Genomic DNA, 9,544 nt, shown 5'->3' on the forward strand with positions numbered 1-9,544 from the left:
TGATTCAACGTATAAATGCATATAATTCATATATGAAAGGTTGTAGGTCTTGCGAGAAGTCATGGTTCACACACCCACACACAAGCAGAGGATAATGACATTGCACAATCCACAATAAAGCAGTTCCGTAGTGAAGACCCATATAAAGAAGGCACCCTCACAATCATTATAACTTCATTTGCCAAAGAAAGATCATATTTCTTTAAAATCCATGGGACATCACCTTCTTTGAGAGACCAAGAGGGACAAACCTCTCCTCTAGTTTCTTGTCTTGGCCAATGTTTCTTTTTAATTTTTGAAGAAATAAGATTTGTCTTAACAACCAATGTGTCACTTTATTTCGATGATATGTGCCTCCATAAAGAATATGCACCATTTATAAATATATGCATGGGATATAGTAAGTGGGAAATCTTAAGATGCTCCCAATATGGGAGCTCAAAAAAGAAAATTTTCCTTTTCATCACAGTGGGTAATTTCTCAACATAGGTGTCGAAGAATTCTAGATCATTGAACATAGGCTCCCCATTTGAATTAAACATTTATGTAAACTCCTTCTCCTTCTCTCTCTCATATGCTCTAAGCCATTCAACTGATGTCATTATTGTAGGCCTTTGGGTTCTCTCTGGTTTACCATTGAAAGTGGATGTTTCTCTTCTGTAAGGGTGCTCTTTTGGGAGGAATACCCTAAAGTAGTCATACATTGGCTTTCGTAGGTGGCAGGCTACTTAGTCTTCAAATAAAGTCCACAACATTTACATCCGTGATACCCCTTTGTTATAAGAAGTGTGAAATTATTGTATACAGTCTAACACGCTAGCGACCATGGAGATCAAAAAAATCACAACAAATTAATTAATATGCAAAACTATATTGTTGCGTATATTAACAAATCAATAAAAATGTAATTTACAAGAGCAAAATCCTAATCTTGGATAATCATGTATGGTGTAAGAAAATATGCCATACAATGTAAAAATCATCTCTGTTATGATGGGTCTCGATACATCGTGGACATGTATCCCTTCCCATAATTCCTTTAATTCATCTACCAATGGTTGCAAGTATACATCCATATTCTTCACTTGCCTTCTACCAGGGACTATGAGAGCCAACACAAGATGTTCATTCTTCACAAACAACCATGGAGGGATGTTATTATTGATCACTCCTACAAGCCAAACATAATAGTTGGTGTTTTGGAGGGAATATGGTTTGATGCCATCCATGGCTATGCTGAGTCATAGAATTTGTACTAAATCCTAGAAAATTTCAGGCCATGTATCCTCTATATGCTTCATGATTATTGAATTTGTTGGGATTCACATAACTCCTGATTCACTTTTGTGTGAGGCATGCCATCCTTGTAACATAGCTACTTCTTTGCAATGAAAGAGCCTTTGAATCTTTGGTATTATAGGTGTGTGCCTCAATATCTTATGAGGGGGACTGTGTCATTTACCCTTTTTTTTTTGAATTACGGTACCTGTCATGCCCACATTTTAGACATATATCTTTTTCAGCATATTATCCTCTGTATAGAATACAATCATTCAGACATGCATGATATGATATGTACTCAACCCCATAAATTTTCAACAACTGATTTTCCTCTTCGCAACTACCTGACAAGACATTATCACTCGAAAGAACCTTATCTATGAATAACTTGCAGCTGGTGGGAATATAATTGTACAATGTTAATATTTAACATTTGTAAAATCAACCATTTTTAATGTTGATTGTGTGACAAGATTTCTCAAAATATAAGGGACTTGATTGATCATGCAGGTGAATTATATCAATATTGCCAAAAAACATGCATTCAACATGCCAAACTTTATTTTCAATTTGTACAACAACATTGTTGTCCCCAGCCGAGTAGAATTTGAATTGCCGCCAGGTCCAAATAGAGGGGTGGTGGAAGTAAATTTCAGGCTTTTGAATAAGGTATCATTGATATGAACATCATCCCCTAGCTCATCATTATGGAATGCATCTAACAACATTGCCTCCATGGCAGTCGTATCCCATAAGTAATCATCTATACCAACCTCTATTTGATTGCCTCCATAGCCAACTTGTGATGAATAACTACTATTGCTGTAGTCATTCTTAATTGGTGAATCTTGATGCAGTGAGAATTGAATAGGTGGTTGATTCAACCATTTTTTTTATGCTTCGTCTTCAATATTGCTCTTAATGCATCCTTCTCTCGAGTTGACATTGTAGTGGGGTGCATCAGAAGATGGTAGGTGGGTCGCTCATCATCACTAAAATCCTAATTTCAAAAAATATTGAACGTCATTAGTATAATATCAATGATATTACTAAGCATGTCAATGCAATTGGTTTGTTGAAATTACATTATAATAAACAATTATTACCATCGTTGATCTAGGATTGCAGATGGAAGATGCCATGCTCCAATTGGCAAGGTGAAGAGGTTGACCATTTTCATCTACCAACTTCTTGCGATATGCTGCTCCTAATAAGAGCTTCCAACAATTTTGAAATGGAGGAATATTTTCTGCATCTAAACTCAATTTTGAATCATGATTATGCAAAATTAGATACATTTTTATTCAAATTGACATGCATTAAAAAAGACAAATTCAATTTAGATAATCAAAATATGAATAAAATCTGAACTTACTGGAGATGGAAAGGGAGAAACTCGTGAAGGACTTTGATCAACAATATGGAATGAGGTGGAATTTGAAGAATTGACCATTTGATATTATTGAGATTTTGTCCCTACATTTAAGAAAACAAGGAATAAAATTTTGTGTGCATATCTAAAATTAATCTCGAGAACCATATAACCACAATCTGAATTTCAATATAGTTTTCAAACCATTTTTCAAGAAAAAAGTGACTTTAAGCAGAAAATGTATACTATGAATTGATATAACTCATGTGGATGCATCCTAAAGGATAATTTGAGATTAATATGTCATTTTATATGAAAATAAAACATTAGATAGCTTTTAAACTTGATTGGTGTACTTATCAGAACACAATGCACCGATGCATTTAAATAATACCAACACTAGGGCATTGAAAAAATACCTGCACCGGTTTTTGAAATTCCAAAAACAAAATGTTATCATATCGATGTTCTTGTAAAAAAACGCACCGATGCGTTTAAAAAAAACAACACTATATGCCCTTGTTTTTGGATTTTAGAAAATAAAAACTAATTCAACCATCTCAGTGCTCTTATAACAATTACACCACTGATGCTGTTGAATAGAAACCACACTGTTGCATTAAAAAAATGAATCACACAGTTTCGATATTTTAAAAATAAAAAAAAGAATTGTATCATGTAGGTGCATTGAAATTTTTTTTGTGCATCGACAATGTCAATGTGCTTTTCGTATAAACACACCCATGTGCTTGACTATCGAATGCACCGATGTTCAGATAAATCGAAAAAAAAAGAGCAATGTTTTTTTTCCCTTTTTTAAAATTAAAAAAAGAGCGATTTTTTTTCCCTTTTTCAATACTTACCTTAAACCCTTACTTCTTCCTTCAAAATTTCACCTTAAGGTTTAACTTCTTCTACCACTTCACAATTAAGGATTTCCATTTTAGGAATTTTAGATTTAATGAGTATATATAGTGCATTTGACATGTAAAATAGGGGATCACTTATTGCATTAGATCTAAATCCCGTTAGCCCTATTTGTTTAAAAAAATGGATATATGTTCCGCCGTGCACCTTGTTTAATGTAACACATTAGTGCACCCTTCGTAATACAACACACAATTATATTATAACACTGTCAATTTTGTCCAGTCTATACATCATTGCTCCTTGTGTAATATAACACATCGATACACCTCTTCCAAATAGCACTGTTAAATCATTGTGGTGCATTTAACCTTACAAATCGCACAATCGTAATTTAAAATTATTTTAAAAAATTAGTTTTCCATGATGGTGCTGAACAATTAAACGCCCGATGCGTTTAATGGGTTAAACACACCAATGCTTTTATTTAGATAAATACACTGGTTACCAGAGCTCTTTTTGGCTTAAAATTATTTGATTTATTTTGTTAAATATATTTAATGACTTATGTATTGAATGGTATAGGTTGTATATTGATAAACAAATTCTTGAGAAGGTGTCAAGTAACAAAAATGTTGATTGACACAATGATATCACATAAAAAAAAATAGAGAAGACAAGTTCTTTGTAAATTCTTTAAAAAATTAATATGTTTGAACTATATGTAAATTTAAAATTTATGTATTGGTTGGTATGTGTCATGTAGAGCCACACAATGAAGAAGGTCGATAAGATTATTTCTAATCTAAGTGTAGAAGAGCGTAAAATCCTGATAGAAAAATTACAGAATGATGAATTAGGCGAATGAGAAAATACTATTCAATATGATTTTTTTTTTGAATTTTCATTATAATATACTTAAGAATATTAGATAACATGTTTCAAAGAATCTATTAATTTATATATGTTTAATGTTCTACAGGGAGAAACAACAAAGAAAAATATCAATGTCGTTCTAAGAAAAGAAGAATTATAGGACATGTAAATGACAATGAATTGGTCCTTAGCTCATATGGAGTGGTGCTGGAGGTTAATGAAAGGTTTTTTTTTTTTTTTTGTACAAAACTATGAGGGATCTAGTGGAACAAACGTATAGACATACTTTCCACTTACAATACAAAATCTTATCCAATTATTCTAAGAACAAAATTATATCTAAACTACATGAAGCGTTTCCAGAGCAATGGTCAATGAGACATGCCAGACTTGAAATAGTAAAAGCATACAACAAAAAAGAACCATTCAAAAGGTAATATTCCTAATTAAAATGACTTTATAGAATTATATTTATATATTACTATAAACCATTCATTTAATAATATCGATTTTGTTATATGTAGTTTTCATATATCAATATAAAAATAATCTATAACTTGTTTTTTAGGAAGATTATGAAAATTACAAATGATCAATGCGTTGATATGCGAAACATACCAGTAGGAATGTCCAAAAAAATGTACTAGGAGATGGTCAAAGAAATGGACATAATTGCATCACAGGAGGAGCCATCTCAACAACAACGTGGTTCAAATGTATGTAATCACGATTGAATTTGTACATATAAAAAAATAATTTAGCATTAAATATTATTTTTCAAGTATTTTCTTGCAGAAAAGAAAACAAAATGGAACTCATTCAACACATAAAACATGACGACAAGGAAGAAAACGGTTGATTACAAACTTTGTGAGTAATTGTTAATTTTCCATATAACAACTCAAGGTTTTTTTTTTGTATATTTAAAGTTGTTTTACATCAACTATTCTTGAATGTCTTCAAATAGGTGCTAACACACAAAGAAGAGCCATCAGAAGAATTGATTGACATTAGGTTAAATAAGGTGTTGTCGCTCACAAAAAAAGTATATTTTCAGTTACCCAGGGTGCAAAAGAGCAGAATATTTGTAGCCGTCTCCAAAACCACTGAATCTCTTAAAGCTAAATCGGACCCTCTCCATTGGATAGTTCTCTGAATAATCTTTCCTATGGTATATGGAACTCCTCAAATGGACCTCGGAATCAGAGGATATTGCCTGTTAAATTTGAGGGTTTTTTCACCGTTGAAATAAGGGAGAAGAGCATATTGGAGGTCCGAGAGCAAATCACAAATCACAAATTAGAGGTCTAAGGAAGCGATGAGGAAATTAGAGGTTTGGGGTGAAATCAGCGATCAATGATCGCCGATTTCGGAGATCAGAAGATCGACAATTTCTCATCCATGGTAAATGGCATATCAGAGGTTCCAACGACATGGCATATCAACGATTGCAGCAGTGCAAGACATGTCGGAAATCAGCAATTGACGATATTAAAGTGATCACTATGAATAAATTGCGAGAAAACAACGTTGATGGTGTTAAAATACAGGGAAAGGCTGAAAAGCATTTAACAAAGAAATTCAATGCAAAACCAAGTTCAGGCAAGCCTTTTCTCTCTCCTTTAAGGGGCCATGTGGCAGAGTATTATTGGATCTGGTAAAGACATGGTGGCACTGATTTCAGCATGCTGTGGCAGTACAGTGGACGTGTGGCATGCAGATTCAACACATTGAGGGGTTATAAGGGGCCAAAATAGGGTGACACGTGTCACCACTCAAAAGGTGACACATGGCAGAGGATGAAGTCACATCAGAGATCGAAAATCAGTGCTTACAGGTTAAGGCATGTTGTTACCTCGAAGTTAAAACCCCGATTGTGATCTACCAATAAAGGGGATCCAATAAGGGGGCTGGCCTGTGGTCACATAAAGAGCTGAGAAACCAAGGGCCGAGCACTAAAGGGTTATCACAAATTGAAGATCGCAAACATGTTGTGATTCAATATAAAAACCCTGACTCGAATCCACCGATAAAGGGTCTTCGATACAGGGGCTGGCCCATAGTCACATAAAGAGCTAAAAGAACCAAGGGCTAAGCATGGAGGGTGATTGATGGTTGTGTTTTGCATAAAAAAGGAATCGCTGATGGCGAACCTCCAATAAGGGGTTGGCCCATGATCACATAAATGGACGAGGAAACAAGGGCTAAGCACTAAAGGGCTATCACAATCGAAGATTTCAAACAAGTTGCGGCTCTAATATAAAAACCCCGATTGCGATCCGCTGATCGAGGAGCTCTGATATTTGGCCAAACATGCAATCATAACCTGTGTTCATATGAGAAGAAAGGAAAAATGGGGCTAAACCAAAGGGGGCCAAAGGAGATTCAGACTCGCTATTCTATAATGCCTCTTAGCTTAAAAGTCCCGATACAACAATGCCCTGATAGCATGGTACACAAGTTTGAAGGCATATGGGTCGGCAACTGAGGCATTGATTGAGGTCATGGTGCAACGATAAATCAATATGGGGACTCAAGAAGACTTAATGCCTCAGCATGGAGCTCCACTCAGTCATAAATGTAAATGAATGCCTAGACAATCTATGCTTCTACTCTGTAACAGGAAACCGCAGTCGATCGCTATCAGCTCCAAAGAGTGGTGAAGTCAGGCAGTTAAGATGAAAGCGACAGGAACCAACTGAGTAGCAGGAGAAGCACGCTAAGGCAAAGACATGGTCTGATCAGGGGAAATCTCATAAGCGATAGAGGGACACTTCCTCCATAATCTTTCTGTTTTCCATTTTTCTATTATTATGTAATTTTTGTTTATTTTCAAGAAATCAATCAAATCCTTAGAAATCGTTTTGGGCAGGAGAGCTATCAGAGGCCGAGGCAACTAGTCAATCAGACATATGACCCTTGGCTAAGATATTTTGCAAATGTGGATTCAAAGCCCCCATTCTCTGTATAAATAAGGGGGAGAAACACTTAATATAGGTTCTGGAATTCTGCACCCGCAGTGGTCCAAATTCTTTGGTTCTAATTACTTGTTCATGAGGGACTAGAGAGATATACATGATGAATGTAATGGATTGGGAATTGGGACTCAAGGATTAATAAAACTATTATGTTGATTCCTATCAGAGAAATGTACAATATGTTTTCCCCTCTGTAAATCTCATTTCATATCTGTTTTTCTTTCTCTGAAATAGTGTAATGAAGCTGTTAAAGGTTTCTCTATGATTCATGGATTTATCTAGGCTTCTAAATGGCGAACAATACTTGTGTATAAGACAAAGTTACTTCTATTAGTCTATAACCTATAGTATCCGTGTATAAACATATTTACTTGTGTTATTCGATTAACTTGCAATACCTATATAAGCACAGATTTACCCATGTTGTTTGGTGATAAAGGTACTCATGAGGTATATAGCATGAAACCTTAATAAGCGCTCCACTGCTTCTACCATTTCACCTCTTCAATCTCCCATACCTCTGTCGGAACATTATTTCTTATGATTCTATTTTGTTTACAGCCCTATGCATCTATTTCCCTCCTTTCTCTCCTCCTCCTCTCCTTTACTACAACTTCAATATTAAGCTGCTCATTGTTGTGTGTCGGCCACCAGAACCAGACATTCCTCCTTGACATCAACCTTATTCAATCCCTGAGCATTTGGATCCATGTATCGACTTAAGTTTGCCTTAATGAAGGCCTATTGAACCAAGCCCCCCTTTATTATCTTTTCAGCCTACGTGACAATTGGAGTGCAACAGAAAGCCCCCATTGATAATCTTCCATGCGCTCCTCTATTTAAGATGTCCTAGGCACTGGTCTACAATCAACCCAAAGGTTGTCTCTAGGAATATTTCTATGTCTCCCAAAGAACTTGTTCTACGGGTGCCAGAAAAAGTGACAACATCTTTTTGGCGCCGTTTCCGGGGAACAAATTAGAATATTTTTCCCTGGGTATGGAAATTTTTTACATTCCCTCTGTTAGGTGAGCAAGGTAAGTGTGTATTGAATATCTCTCACCTTGGCGGCTCTACTGTTTCAATCTTATGGTAAACATCTTGGCGAATCCATTGTCCATATCTCTATTTGATTGCCTTGGATTTCAAGCAACCTCATACTCACTTTGATGCTAAAGCAGCCAAAATCTTTCCCTACCTTTAAAACGAAGATCGCTCACCTAAGGCGTTTTCAAAATGACCATCCTTGCATTCCTGGCCAACCAATTTTCCCCACTGAATTTTTCTTCTATCACTGGTTAACCCAATCATGTCCCTTCGTTTCATGAATGGAATACCTATTTGCCTAGATTTAGTGGAAACACAGATAGAAGGCCGTACTAGCACCTTAAAGATTTTCATGAATGCATGGAACAACAGGGTATTATTTTTGAAGACGCACAAATGAAATTGTTCATATGCTCTTTAGAAGATGATTTTAGAATTTGGTACAGAACAATACCTCATGGCAACATATCTTCATTAAAATGTTTTCATATAGCATTCCATCATTATTGCAAAATATTATATCCACCGAATGCTCAGTTTGAAGATTGTTGCACACATTTAATGATGAAGATATTCCCAAGGTTGATGACCTTGCTGAAGATGTTTATGGAGCTCTGCTTCAAGAAAACATCTACTTGCATCAAGAAGCATCACGCAATGACCAAGAAAGCAAAGAAGGAAACATCATTGAGTTGCAAATAAACCCTCAGAGATCTTATTCGGTCAAATTTCATGTTTCTCCTTCTTATGATGTATATGACTCTGATGGAGAGTCAAGTGATGTAGAGCCACAACGCTCCTAGGAACGGGAAGATGCGCAAGAAGAGGAGGCCCACCAGGAGGTTAATAAAGAGGTTCCAGTCCATGATGCACATCCTTCACCTGGAGAACAAGTTCAAGAACCTCCTCTGATTTATGATTCATATTATTCAAAGGAGGATGAGATGGCCGTGGATGTTCAAAGGGAGTGGTTTACCAGCAAACTGGGAGAAGGATTCCAACAACAAGTTTTTCTTGAAAAATCCAAGGCGTAGGAGCTGAAAAGTATTTGTGGCTACCCCGACCAAGAAGATATTGGTCAGCAGAATGTTTATGAAAATAAGGCAACTACAAATTTTCCTTATT

The sequence above is a fragment of the Pinus tabuliformis genome, chromosome J (genome assembly GCF_031772625.1).
Source record: "Pinus tabuliformis cultivar Carrire ecotype Pingquan chromosome J, CPIR1, whole genome shotgun sequence".
Taxonomy (NCBI): Eukaryota; Viridiplantae; Streptophyta; class Pinopsida; order Pinales; family Pinaceae; genus Pinus; species Pinus tabuliformis.